We start from the raw sequence: 15,305 nt of genomic DNA, 5'->3' as shown, positions 1-15,305 counted from the left end.
ACATGGACTGTGGGAAAACCGGAACAGAAGAGATTCGAAACATTTGAAATGTGGTGCTATAGACGAATGTTGAAAGTTAGGTGGACTGATAAGGTAAGGAATGAGGAGGTTCTACGCAGAATCGGAGAGGAAAGTAATATGTGGAAAACACCGATAAGGAGAAGGGACAGGATGATAGGACATCTGCTAAGACATGAGGGAATGACTTCCATGGTACTAGAGGGAGCTGTAGAGGGGTAAAACCGTAGAGGAAAACAGAGATTGGAATATGTCAAGCAAATAATTGAGGACGTAGTTTGCAAGTGCTACTCTGAGATGAAGAGGTTAGCACAGGAAAGGAATTCGTGGCGGGCCGCATCAAACCAGTCAGTTGACTGATGACAAAAAAAAAAAAAAAAAAAAAAAACCCTACATTTCAGCAGGATAATGCACGACCGTATGTTGCAGGTCGCAGGTCCTGTACGGGCCGTTCTGGATACAGAAAGTGTTCGTCTGCTGCCCTGGGCAGCACATTCTCCAGATCTCTCACCAATTGAAAACGTCTGGTCAATGGTGGCCGAGCAACTGGCTCGTCACAATACGCCAGTCACTATTCTTGATGAACTGTGGTATCTTGTTGAAGCTGTATGGGCAGCTGTACATGTACTCGCCATCCAAGCTCTGACTCAATGCCAGGCGTATCAAGGCTGTAATTACGGCCGGAGGTGGTTATTCTGGGTACTAATTTCTCAGGATCTATGAACCCAAATTGCGTGATAATGTAATCACAGGTCAGTTCTGGTATAATAGATTTGTCCAAAGAATACCCGTTTATCATCTGCACTTCTTCTTGGTGTAGCAATTTTAATGGCCAATAGTGTATATCCATAACAGGGTTGTCGCATTATCTTGCATTCAGATAACATTTACCTATCATATCATCATTATAACATAGAGAATATTTTAATCATATGAGAAACAAAATATAGTTAGGTTAGTGTTAGGTTAGTACTGTTTTAACGTCCCGTTGTCGAGGTTATTAGAGACGGAGCGCAAGCTCGGGTTAGTGAAGGATGGGGAAGGAAATCGGCCGTGCCCTTTCAAAGGAACCATCCCAGCATTTGCCTGAAACGATTTAGGGAAATCACGGAAAACCGAAATCAGGATGGCAGGAGACGGGATTGAACCGTCGTCCTCCCGAATGCGAGTCCAGTGTGCTAACCACTGCGCCACCTCGCTCGGTACAAAATATAGTTCTACGTACTTGTCGCAGAGCATATATTAAAAATACAATAAAATTGTGGAATGATTGTACATACCGATCAATGCACACATGTCAAAAAAGTTATTTCCGAAATGACAAGGGAAATATTCAAGGTGGTCTCCATTGAATATTCATACATATTCTTTGGAAAGTAAGGCGGGAGGGTAATCCTTGTTGACGTCCTTGTCACGGGCACTGTATGTCCCAAGTAATATATAGTAATATAGTTTTCCAGTGTGATCCAAGGTTGTTGCACAGCTTGTCGAAATAGCCAATATACAGGGTAGACAAATCATGGTGTCTAGTGTCTGTCCACTCCTACATGTTTTGTTCTCACTTCGTACCATGGCTGTTGCGAAACTTGCTTTGCACATTCCTTGGGATTTTCGAGCTTTGCATCTTGCTTCACCATACATTAAACGCACGTCTCTAATATCCTACAACTTGACAATCAGTTATTATCTGTAAACTATATCAAACTCCATCTAGCCGACAGTGTATTGAGCAAATGCTTCACAAATTTTCCTGCAACGTCTGTCTTATCTTTCTCGAGCTTTTGATGACTCCTTTCGTCACCATAGGTATAGAGAATCCAATAGGCTGTTAGGTACTTCGGTTGGCTGAACTATGTCATGGAGACGTCACGACGTCATGAAACTTCAATATGATACTGGAGATTATGTTGATGTCTATGAGTTGAAGGACAATGATAGCGTTGTTATTTCAGTTGATGGTGGATAACTCAGCTGATTTCTCCGTTGAATTTCAATATCAAGCACCCGTTTCCTTGCACCACTAAGAGTGCAGCCGCTGTATCGGCTAAGATCGTAGTTACACATTCTGACCTCAACAGCGTTTGTGACGGCAGAATCGCAGTAGGTGGGTGAATGGGATAATATTTGCGTTTCATTAAACATAATCGCATGTTTCTTTAGGTGGGTGTATTTGGCAACAGTAGAGATATCGTAACAACGATATTCAATGTGCCGTCGGTTCTCCCCGTAACAGTCTTTGGAGTATTTTTAGGTAATTTTATTTGTTAACGAAATATTGTGGAAAATGTAGAAGATGCTTCCCTTACTGTGTGGCAAGGTGGTATACCGACTCGTAACGTTATAATTGCAATGTGACCACCGTGAGCGTTTTAGCAGGTAAAACAAAAGTCAAATAAGAAAGTCAGGCTTTTTTAAATATACATCTATTCCCACAAAAACATTTTTCGTTGTTATATTTAACTAATAGCAACAAGAAAAAATTCTAGAACTTCGGCAAAATGCTTATTACAACACTAGCTGTACGTTGCCATGTACTGCTGCGGCGCAGTCTCCTTAAATGAAAAACAGGGAAAAGATAATGCATACGTTTTTAACACGTATTGGAATTGGATATACGACCCATTAGCTTTCTCTTCCTAGTCTCTGTCCAGCTATCCCTCCACCCTCCTCTGTCCCATCATCACCGCCTCCTCCTCTCGCTCCCCATCTTCTCCTCCCACCCCTCTCTCCGCCTCCTCCCGTCCCCTCTCTCTGTCCATCTCCTCATTCCAGTTTTCTACGTCCATTTCCTCCTACCCTTTTCTTCTCTATCTACCCTTTACCCCTCTCTCTGACCATGAGACTTGTTTATTGTCATAGCAGATTCAAAGTCTGTAATAGCATTCCAATCATAAATCAATAAGTCATAAACACAGCCCTCCAGTTTGCTTAGGAAGTTCCACTATGTGTCTAAACGTTTATTGCAGTAACGAATAAAAATTTGACGTAAATCGGAAACCTACATTTTGACATTTCTGGTATCGATGTTTTCCCATTGTGAAGATTAGAAACCAAAACTACAAATGTTGTGTAGGTCGACAAGGCACCATTTCTAAAATACGGAAACTTGGCCCCACGCCCTCCGACAATCATAGCGCTGCCCGTCAACGGACGAACGGCAACAGGGCAATCCCATGGCAAATCGGAGCGCGTGGTGCCAACTTTCTGTAGTTTAAAAATGGTGCGTTGTCGACCTACACAACATTAGTAATTTTGGTTTCTTCTGGCATCAGCTACCCAGGCTTAAAAGTTGGTGATGCAATTTATCTCCAGCATATATGTATATATACTGTGTGCTTAAAAGTATCCGGACACCTAGCTGAAAATGACTTACAAGTTCGTGGCGCCCTCCATCGGTAATGTTGGAATTTAATATGGTGTTGGCCCACCCTTAGCCTTTACGACAGCTTCTATTCCCGCAGACATAAGTTCAATCAGGTGCTGGAAGCTTCCTTGGGGAGTGGCAGCCCATTCTTCACGGAGTGCTGCACAGAGAAGAGGTATCGATGCCGGACGGTGAGGCCTGGCATGAACTATAGGATTCATGTTAGGACTCTGTGCCGGCCAGACCATTACAGGGATGTTATTGTCGTGTAACCACTCGGCCACAGGCCATGCATTATGAACAGGTGCTCGATTGTGTTGAAAGATGCAATAGCCATCCCCAAATTACTCTTAAGTAGTGGGAAGCAAGATGGTTCTTAAAACATCAAATGTAGGCCTGTGCTGTGATAGTACCACGCAAAACAACAAGGGGTGTAAGCCCCCTCCATGAAAAATACTACCACACGATAAAACCACCGCCTCCTAATATTACTGTTGGCACTAGACACGCTGGCAGATGAGGTTCACCGTGCGTTCGCCATACCCACACCCTGCCGTCGAATCGCCACAAGGTGTACCGTGATTCGTCACTCCATAGAACGTTTTTCCACTCTTCAATCGTCCAATGCTTACGCTCCTTACACAAAGCGAGGTGTCGTTTGGCATTTACCGGCATGATATGTGGCTTAAGGGGAGCCGCTCGACCATGGAATCGAAGTTTCCTCACCTCCTGTCTAACTGTCATAGTACTTGCAGGGGATCCTGATGCAGTTTAAAATTCCTATATGATGGTCTGGATAGATGTCTCCCTATTACACATTACGGCCCTCTTCAGATGTCGGCGGTCTCTGTCAGTCAACAGACGAGGTCGGCCTGTACGCTTTTCTGCTATACGTATTCTTCCCTTTCCACTTCAATATCAGATTTTTATAAGTGGACCTAGAGTTGCTTACGAGTGTGGAAATCCAGCCTACGGACGTATGACACAAGTCACCTGTCCACGTTCGAAGTTCGTGAGTTCCGTGGAGCGTCCCATTCTGCTCTCTCGCGATGTCTAATGAGTACTGAGGTCGCTGATATGGAGTATCTGGCCGTAAGTGGCAGCACAATGCACCTAATATGAAAAAAGTATGTTTTTAGGTGTGTCTGGATACTTTTGATGGTATACATTGCTACAAATACAACAGATGGACTGATGGCGTTCCAATTGTTACACAAAATAAGTGAGTATCGAATGAAATGTTGTGTAAAAATTTCAAAGCAATCCCTGAAGAACTTTCAAAGAATCGAGAATTTGAGGAAACGAACATCTACATTTGTACTTATATCGGAACTGTAACTAATTCTAATCGCAGATCAACGAAAATGTTTGGCAGAAAGCACCGAAATCCTAACACATGGTTGCTTTGTACTATTCGTGTGTTTCTGTATACCTATTATAATGAATATAACACACATTTTTGTAAGTTTAATAATAGAGAAACGCTCTTACAGAAGATCTCAAAAGCTGTGAGAAACATATCTTAAAACTGGCTTGTAATAGAATGCAACGACGTTTCATAACTTCAACGTAATCGGGCAAGAATTTTCGAAGATACACGATTTTGAAAAATGGAAAATTTTCTCTTTTATTCTAGTAGATGGATTATTAGAGCTGTATCCTACAATAAATGCAATACACTGAACTGTTGGGGTGGTTTGACCCATCATCATAGGCAAATAACAACAATGTGGCAACAAAGTAAAGTTATCACTGTAGTAAGATGTCTTTTATTTTTTTCGTATTTGGTATAAACCACCATAAAATACAAATTAAAATAAAGAGGATATTAAAAACGAATGTGCCACAAAATAACATTATTTTTGTTATCTCGTCTAATCATTACATAATAAGTTGTTTAATAAAGATTTTACAAAAAATGGTTCAAATGGCTCTGAGCACTATGGGACTCAGCTGCTGAGGTCATCAGTCCCCTAGAACTTAGAACTACTTAAACCTAACTAACCTAAGGACATCACAAACATCCATGCGCGAGGCAGGATTCGAACCTGCGACCGTAGCGGTCTTGCGGTTCCAGACTGCAGCGCCTTTAACCGCACAAAGATTTTACAATGTTTTAAGAAATGCTGCGTTGTAACCTCTTTCTTCAATCATAACTATACAATGCTATTTTTAAGGGTTGATTATCAGAAATTAGTATTGCCCTCATCGCAGATTTAACCTAGTGGTGTATATGATCGTATTTACGGGCCTGATTGGGACACTGTGTATGGGATTGTGAAACACAAAGACAATTATTATAAACGAAATCGTTCAGGAGAACTATTAGTGATGACACAATGAAATGTGTCTTAAAACGTACGAAAAGATACCAACGGGCAACTAAACAAGCGCGGTATTGAGTTTCGAATGTTCTCTATGAGAGCAGCGCGCAGCTAGATTACCATGCTGTACGAGTAGCTCCTTAATGGATCCACAAGAGAAAAAGTTTGTAAAACGCAGCGCTCTGTTGCAAAGTTTCACTTCGCTTTGAAGAGTAATCTCTCTTTTTTTTTCTACTTGTCACTGCCGTCGCTGAGCTCCGTATATAGTGAGTTTTCGTAACTCAGATTCGTACTGTACCATGTTTCGAACATTTATGGTATCCGTGCTGACTAGGACAAAGCGTTCGGCTTAGAAATTGTGACTAAAGTTTGCATTTGTACCGTTCTCAATTAATAAAGCAGAAAAGGAGCATTGAAGCATACTTTAGTCTCGTTCTGAAATCGTGTAGCGATGAAGGCAAGTTGACGACTTTCGTATCTAGCTGAACTCACAATTTTAGTTACGTTTCATTTTACGTAGACGCTGTTCGGCTCTTTGGCCTACATTTGGATATTTAGCAATCACAAATCACATAAAGTAGCTTCTTTTAGTTTAATAAAGTAACAGTAATTCGCAACTGCGTGTGTACTGCAGAAACAGAGCAGTTCTTCGTTTCCTCCAGTTAAAACATCTGGGCTGATAGGCCGTGTTCGATGTACAACGCTTCTGTTATCTCCAGACGTTTCCTCTCCATCTGCATGAGAAATCTTTGAGATATAACGGCAACAGCTGTAAACACCGCTCTTGAAATCCTTCATTGTATCCGTACAACCCTCTTTGTTGATAATGATAAACGAAATTAATCTACAGTTTTTGGATAAAAATATCCTTTAATCCACACGATTGGAGTTCAGACGATTTCGACTTAAGTGACAGGGTCCGTGATACTCTATATGCAGCTACAAAAATGAAATTTCCACGTTACAGCGAGTTCGAATGCACGCGTCTTTCTTAGATCAACAAAATTCTTTGTTTCCGTCCATCATCACAGAATGTTAGGCCTCCAGACTAACGGTTTCGGTCAGCAATGACCTTTTTCAGATCTGTTTTAAAAACGTGTGATCATAGTCGGAAATACAGAAATTTGTTCTATACGTTCAGGATCACTGTTCGATTCGCGACCATATTGCAGTATATGTTCATAGATCAGATCGTGTGGCACTCTGAAAGAAATTGCTTCTTCACATAAAACAATATATGACTGAATTATTAATAGCGGTATTATTTATATTTTTTGGCTATCTCACATGTGTTGTTACTAAAATCTCCTAGAAGAAGTCTGAATAAAGCGATCATGAACCAGAAAGAGCAACATTTGAAGATTAAATTACGTACTCACACTATATTGAATAGTCTATAAGAAATAAAACGTAAGTTATGCATGTGGATTCATAAAAATGTGAACAAAAAGTATGTGTTGACCATCTCAGAAGGTTTAACGGTTCGGATCCTGACAAGGGAACCTCCCCATCGCACCCCCCTCAGATTTAGTTATAACTTGGCACAGTGGATAGGCCTTGATAAACCGAACACAGATCAATTGAGAAAACAGGAAGAAGTTGTATGGAACTGTGAAAAAATAAGCAAAATATACAAACTGAGTAGTCCATGGGTCACATATGCAACATTACGGAGTTCGTGGGTTCAGGAGCGCCGTGGTCTCGTGGTAGCGTGAGCAGCTGCAGATGAAGAGGTCAGAGGTCCTTGGTTCAAGTCTTCCCATAAGTGGAAATTTTACTTTCTTTATTTTTGCATAGTTATTATCTGTCCGTTCGTTCATTGACGTCTCTGTTCACTGTAATAAGTTTAGTGTCTGTGTTTTGCGACTGCATCGCAAAACCGTGCGATTAGTAGACGAAAGGACGTGCCTCTCCAATGGGAACGGAAAACATTTGATCGCAAGGTCATAGGTCAACCGATTCCTCCACAGGAAAACACATCTGATATATTCTATACGACACTGGTGACGGCATGTGCGTCACATGACAGGAATATGTTGTCGACCGACCTAAGTTGTACACTTGGCGAATGGGTAAAAAGACTCTTCTACCTTGCCCGATTTAGGTTTTCTTGTGGATGTAATAATTACTCCCAAAAAAGTAATGAAAACATAAGAGTTTGTCACATAAACTGGAAATAAAAAAATTAAAATCTTCACTCGATTGAAGATTTGAACCAAGGACTTTTCGTTCCGCAGCTGCTCACGTTACCACGAGACCACGGAGCTCCTGCTGTCACAGCGTCCTTGATGTTACCTATCTTCCCATGAACTACTCAGTTTGTATATTTTGCTTATTTTGTCTCAGTTCCGCACAACTTCTTCCTGTTTTCTCAATTGATCTGTGTTCAGTTTTTCAAGGCCAATCCACTGTGCCAACTTATAACTAAATCTGAGGGGGGTGCGATGGGGAGGTTCCCTTGTGAGAAGGATAACTACACATATGGTCACAATGTTCTTAATTTTCCTACGTTAATAAAAATGGATTTTTGTAGGTTAGTCCGTCCAGCACACTAGTAAAGTCGTATGGGAGACCCCGAAGGGTAGGTTTATTTGCCTAATTGAATACGTTTTTCCTGTCCTCCGCGCACGCAAACACCTTCCCTTGATGATGTAATGGTTCAAATGGCTCTGAGCACTATGGAACTTAACATCAGAGGTCATCAGTCCCCTAGAACTTAGAACTGCTTAAACCTAACTAACCTAAGAACGTCACACACTTCCATGCCCGAGGCAGGATTCGAACCTGCGATCGTAGCAGTCACGCGGTTCCGCACTGAAGCGCCTAGAACCGCTCGGCCACCGTGGCCGGCCCTTGATGATGTACCAGATTAGTGTGAGTAAGTGCAATATGACTGTAATGGTATGTGTGTAGTGTCATGTAGTGTATTCATGTTGGAGAAGATGAGAGAAACGAGAGGGTGAATCTCAGTGCCGACATATATGCCTCTAGAAGAGCACCAAGGCCCCGCCGAGCTTAATGTCCCCGTCCGACAGACGGATAACCATCAACAGTGTTGCACGACCTCAATTAACGAGACACTGTGAAGATGTTTGAAATTTAATCCAGGACGTTGGCGCAAAATCTCGTGATCAGGGAGTTTAAACCACCACTCCTTCCGCCACCCGTCCGGTAACAGCAAAGGGAAAGTTGTCAACAGCACGTGGCGTTCATGGATGGTCACTGAACCAAGAACTGGCCACGCCGTGCTTCTTAAATGAAGTTCCAATGTTGGGTTCGTAACGAAACCTTTTAGCGAAAGAGCGTCCAGCGCTGGAACGACGTCTTACGTGTGGTTGGAACGTCTGCCGGAAGCCTCATCTGAGATGTACATGCCTACACTGCAATTCACACTTAACTGTATAAGACAGGGTTCATCGACCCAATTTCAGAGAATATCTCGACCGTTCCATTCTCAAATAGCATGTGGTAAAAACGAACACCTAACTCTTCCCGTGCGGGCTCTAATTTCTTTTATTTCTGCCCTGGCTTATAGGGCATGCAGGATGAAGTTGCCAGTAAGCTGAGTCTCTCAGGCACCAATTATTCTGCTTGATTGGGTGAAGAAGCTATACTAAGTTCGTACAAGTGGCTGGCAGAAGTGCTGAAGGATGCAGGCCTAGTTCACTGGGTACAAGCAGAGGTAACATTTAGTTCTCTCGTATCCAGAATTGATCTAAGACCTTTTGTTTGGAGCCGAGTGGAGGATCTCAACGATAGACGACGTTGGATACAAATTTATGTTTCTGCATTATGCATTCGAGAATTCCCCTTGACATGTCAGGATTGCACTACAAGGAAGCAGCTACTCAGATAGCAGAATACTTATGGAGTACACACTGGGGTTTCTTGGGCTAGGCGATAGTTAGAGATCGATGTGCAGAGAACGAAATCTAATGGCGTACCGAGTAAAGACATTCGTATGTCAGAATTTTAACAGGACGTTGGAGAAGCATTCGTAGCATATTCGCTGAATTTATCGTCCTCCAGGAAAGCTGTCACTCTCCGGGAGACGAATGGAACATGCAGTAGAAAGCTCCGAAATATTTGGGATATGCGTATATCGAAAAGACAGTTTAGATGCATTACGAGAGGGACTGTCCACTGCAAATGACCAAAGAATCATATCTCTCAAGGTCGAAATTAAGTGCCACTAAGAAGTTAACCGACCTAGCTGAACTCGAGCATAGGATGTTTTTAACGACCTCTCGATTCTGCCGTAACAACAGTAGACTCATTCAAAGAAACTCTCATTTCAGTAGCGTTGAAATATTCCGACCATGCAATATTAGTTGGAGGAGACTAACTTACGGAGCACAGATAGTGACGTCTATGGGTTCAATTGCGGTTGGTAAAGGTAGACAGACTTGTGAAGTTCTTCTGAACACTCACTGTTTGTAACTTGCAACGTATGCGTATAGATGTAGATAACGCAGATAACTTTCGACAAAGTCTTCCCTTTAGAACTGGGTTTCTGTATTCATGTTGCAGTTTTCATAAACTATAACTCCCTTCATGTTGCAGTTTTCACAAACTATAGTTCCCTATCTCGTGTACTGTATATGTTTTGAGGCCTATTATCAGAATAAAACTGAAAAATACGTTATTTACATAAAAAAATATCCTTGCATTAATGTACTCCGGGTTGAGAATATGAATAACTATCAGCTGTATAATGGAATGACGACAACGAAAATTTGTGTCGGGGCTGGTCTCGAACCCGGATTTCGCACTTATCGCGAGCGATCGCCTTACCCTTTGGCTATCCGACCACGAATCACAGCGTAATCCAGACGTACGGGCACTGCTGGTCCGGCACAGAGTTTTCGCTGTCGTCATTTCATTATACAGCTGGCGGTAGTCCATATTCGCAATTCCGAAAGTATTTCATAAAGGCTGTAGTCGCCGCAGTGCCTGTTCATTCGGACATGCATATCCGAAAGAACTTTCCATCGTATTTCTGAATACACTGGAACTGAAATATCTAAAACAGTTTTGCCTTGGCCGTTCGATGAAAAGTAATGTCCTAAATGACTATGTACTTTACACAATGGAAGCAACCGTTTGTTAACCTTACTGAAGCGCCTCAACGTTATGAAGGCGTGTAGTGGCTTCCGTTAGATGAACTCTTAATACATTCCTGGTTTCGCTGACAGTACTTTCATAATCGACTTTCACACACGCTAAGAGCCTTCGCGTATAATGAAGCTCCGAGCGGAAGTTTCTCCTGATAGAAATCAGTATGCTGAGGGGCCACATCGCGAAACCCCATTAGCTTCGCCAGCTTTCACGTGAATGTATGCGGTAACTACAATCTTATTCGGATTATACATTATAGCTGGGAATCTCAGCTTCGTTGCGAACCATGTAATAAAATAACAATGCATATAAGAAGCCAACTGGAAGACAGAGATTAGGAAGCAGCGCATCATTCAGAATGTATTGCTAGTGGATTAGTATAAAAAAAGAGCCAAAGAAACAGGTCCACCTGCCTAGTGTCGTGTGGGGCCTCCGCGAGCACGCAGAAGTGCCGCAAACACGACGTGCATGGACTCGTCTATTGTCTGAAATAGTGCTGGAGGGAACAGACACCTTGAATCCGGCACGGTTTTCCATGAATCCGTAAGAGTACGAGGGGGTGTAGACGTTTTCTGAACAGCAAGTTGCCAGGCATCCCAGATATGCTCAATGATGTTCATGTCTGGGGAGTTTAGTCGGCTGCGGATGTATTTAAACTAAGAAGAGTGTTCTTGAAGCCACTCTCTAGCAATTGTGGACGTGTGAGGTATCGCAAGCCGGCCGGTGTGGCCGAGCGGTTATAGGCGCTACAGTCTGGAACCGCGCAACCGCTACGGTCGCAGGTTCGAATCCTGCCTCGGGCATGGATGTGCGTGACGTACTTAGGATGGTTAGGTTTAAGTAGTTCTAAGTTGTAGGGGACTGATGACCTCAGCATTAAGTCCCATAGTGCTCAGAGCCATTTGAACAATTTGAGGTATCGCATAACCTGCTAGATTTTCCCAAGTCCGTCGGAATGCACAATGGATATGAATGGATGCACGTGATCGGACAGGATGCTTACGTACGTGTCTCCTGTTAGAGTCGTATCTTGACATACCTGGGGTCCCATATCGCTCCAACTGCACACGCTAAGCACCATTACACAGCATCCACCACCTTGAATAGTCCCCTGCTGACAGGCAGGGTCCATGGATTCAGGAGGTTGTCTCCATTCCCATACACGTCCATCCGCTCGATACAATGTTAAAAGAGACTCGTGCGACCAGGCAACATGATTCCAGTCATCAACAGTCCAATGTCGGTGTTGACGGGCCCATGCGAGGTGTAAAGTTTTGTGTCGTGCAGTCGTCAAGGGCACACTAGTGGTCCTTCGGCTCCGAAACCCCATATCAACGAGGTTTCGTTGAATGGTTCACAAGCTGACACTTGTTGATTGCCCATCCGTGAAATCTGCAGCAATTTGCGGAAGGGTCGCACTTCTGACACGCTGAACGTTTCTCCTCAGTCGTCGTTGGTCCCCTTCTTGCAGAATCTTTTTCCGGCCCCAGCGATGTCAGATATTTTATGTTTTACCGCATTCCTGATATTCACGGTACACTCCTGAAATAGTCGTACGGGAAGATCCCTACCACGGATATACTCGTGCACTGACTATAACATTATGTTCAAACTCACTTAAATCTTAATAACCTGCCACTGCATCAGCAGTAACCGATCTAACAACAGCCCCAGCCACCTATTGTCTTACATAAGCGTTGCCGACCGCTGCGCCGTATTTTGCCTGTTTACATATCTCTGTATTTGAATAGGCATGCCTATACAAGTTCTTTGGCGCTTTAATGTATATTATCGGTAGATTTATGACAGCAGATATTCCTCTCCGATGTCACTTACCGTTTGTCTCTATCAATATCTTATTTTTGCTGTGCCTAGACAAAAACTATGCTCAGATGCGTCGCTAGCAAATTTCGTCCAAGCTGCCAGAGAAAAAATATTGCTGTCCACGAAGGAGTGTCTTGTTCATCGACATTGGAGTATGTGAATTTCCTGGGGATCATCCTATCTGGAGTCGGTACTGCAGCATATTTTTTGAAGAACGAAAGCTCCAAGAGCTTAAGACCACAAAGCGGATCTCAATAGATGAAGCCAGAAAGACTCAGAAAGCCATAATGTCACCACTTTTCGCCAGGTCCTTTGCGCCAGTACTGAAACAGTGCAGAAAGCTGATGCTGCTACACAAACGGAGGTTACTAGTGTCAGTACTAGCAGCTACGTTTCTAAAAGTACTTGTGCTGCTGCAGTCATTTCGAAGCCTGCCCTCCACCTGCCAACTTTAGAACAGGCTGTGTTTACCTCTGCAAAGACCAAGGTTTGTGAACAGTCCAGCGCTGCCACTACCACTTCAGCAGTTGTGGCCCTGAAGCTGCCTCGTTCAAAAATATCGAAGTCGAGGGCGAAGAATCACCCACTGACAAAGACGGAAAGTACACAGTCTGATGATTACGACGACATCTTATTTAATACTCCTCTAGAATCTTAATCTTGGACCATGATGTCGAACTGGGGCAATCATCTAGCCCCAAGGCTGAGCCTCCACCCATCGCAGGCTCCCCTCCCTGACAGAAAGTAAGAAAGAAAGAGATACCCCAATGACAAATGCGTCCCCTCATACAGTGGAACGTTAATGAGTTCACGAAAGATATGGAGGAACTAAAATTCTTTGCACAGGAACGATCCCTGTGATTGTGTTTGCAGAAAACGCATTTTAAAGCGCCTGATACCCCTGTATAACGCGGCTATATGCTCTATTGCAAGGATGATATGACAGGGGAAAGAGCCAATCGACAGGTCGCTGTATTTGTCAATAACGCACAACATTCCTCTGCTCTCCCTCTGGCTACTGGCCTACAAGCAGGGGACCACTGTTTGTTCCCTGCTGCTATACTTGCTAGATGCAATAGACTATATACAACAGACTCTGAGGCTCTCGCAGACCTGACTGAACAGCTCTCCTGACCATTTCCCCTACTGGAAGACTTCAATGGCCATTATGTTCTTTGGCGCTCTACTTGTCCTTGAAATCGGGTTTTGGAGAGCCTCGTGACATCTCACCGAATGTGTATCCTCAACACATGTATTCCCACCCATTTCTGTGCTGCTACTGGGTCATTCTCAGCCCTCGGTAACTCTGTTCATTAAGTATTCATTGATGACCTTCATTGCAGTGTCAATTTTCCACTCTGCATTAACCTACGGGGTGGAGCATTACTTGAAGAGAAGCCGTCAAAATGGATGGTCAGCAGGCCTGATTGGATGCCTTTCTGTCAGCTGGCTGTGTTCGAACATCGTGACAGCGTCCAGGAATGGGTGGATGCCATTCCACGAGCGATCCATTATGCTGCTACGCTATCCATACCACAGTTCTCCAGTCATCTTAGGAGGCCACCCATACTTCGGTGAACCAGTGAGTGCCTCTCAGTAATATGGGCGTGTAGCTCTTCCATGGTTTAAGTGCCGCTCGACAGCAGAGACCTCAAGGCATTTCGTGTCGCAGGAGCAAGTGCTCGACACATAGCTAATGATAACATCATGGCAAGCGTTCCTGAACTCCATTAACGGTTCTATTAGGTATATAAAAGTATGGGAAGCCATCTTGATGATTTTCGGTAAACACAGCTGTTAACAATAGCAGAAGTGCAGAAACAGAAGTGTCTCCAAACAACGCCTAAATACATAGCTCAGATGATTGCAGAGCATTTTGGGAAGAATGCTGTCAATTCCACCCAGGATCCAGAGATTCACCGCTACACTGCGACCGTAGGGAGGGTCAGGTTGGACCTCACATCCACCAGTTCTGAGTCTTACTACAGCTCTTTCTCCACGTGGGAGCAGGAATCGCCACTGTCAAATACTCGTGACACTGCCTCCAGCCACAAGCAATTCAGATACTGCATCCCTCGACATTTGCCAGTGGCTTCAAAGGAAATCTTCCTCGAATGTTTGAATTTTGTATGACAGTCAGCTTCCACAACTCCTAGAGAGAGGAAAATCTGTTAGCTCTCCTCAAACCAGGAAAGGACGACACTTGTTCCAGTAGTTAAGGAGCGTTGCCTTAACGAGCCGTGTAGGAAAGTTGCTGGAGCAAATGGGTAGCCATCACCTAGTATGTATATTAGAGGCTTGGCAAATCCTTAGCCGCCCTCTCGATAACCTAACTCTACTAAAAGGAATGAAACAGCAACCTCGATTTAACGTGAAATTCAGTTAACAAGTGTACGTAACATGATTTCTTCGAATTATCAAAGAGTTCTCAAGAGACGGGAAAACTATTTCTGTCATTTCCTCACATCGTCAGTGGAGGCAGGAGGCAATCTTCTATGTTTGTGAGTCCAGTATTATATTACAACACTTTGTCCCTTGATAGTAAGTTTTATTATATAGATAAAAAGTTTCAAATGGCTCAAATGGCTCTGAGCACTGTGGGACTTAACAGCTGAGGTCATCAGTCCCCTAGAACTTAGAACTACTGAAATCTAACC

The 15,305-nt window shown here is 43.3% G+C and overlaps 1 non-coding gene across 1 annotated transcript; it reads right to left on the bottom strand.

Annotated features, from left to right (window-relative positions):
- Positions 1 to 1,145: 1,145 nt before the first annotated feature.
- Trnaa-cgc (transfer RNA alanine (anticodon CGC)) lies at positions 1,146 to 1,218 on the bottom strand. The gene has a single exon. It is a non-coding gene; the product is annotated as a tRNA-Ala (tRNA).
- Between the last annotated feature and the right edge of the window lie 14,087 nt (positions 1,219 to 15,305).

This window comes from Schistocerca serialis, chromosome 6, assembly GCF_023864345.2.
Source record: "Schistocerca serialis cubense isolate TAMUIC-IGC-003099 chromosome 6, iqSchSeri2.2, whole genome shotgun sequence".
NCBI classification, from domain to species: Eukaryota; Metazoa; Arthropoda; class Insecta; order Orthoptera; family Acrididae; genus Schistocerca; species Schistocerca serialis.
Note: the sequence above shows the minus strand (reverse complement) of the source record. Positions and strands in the feature narration are given on the sequence as shown.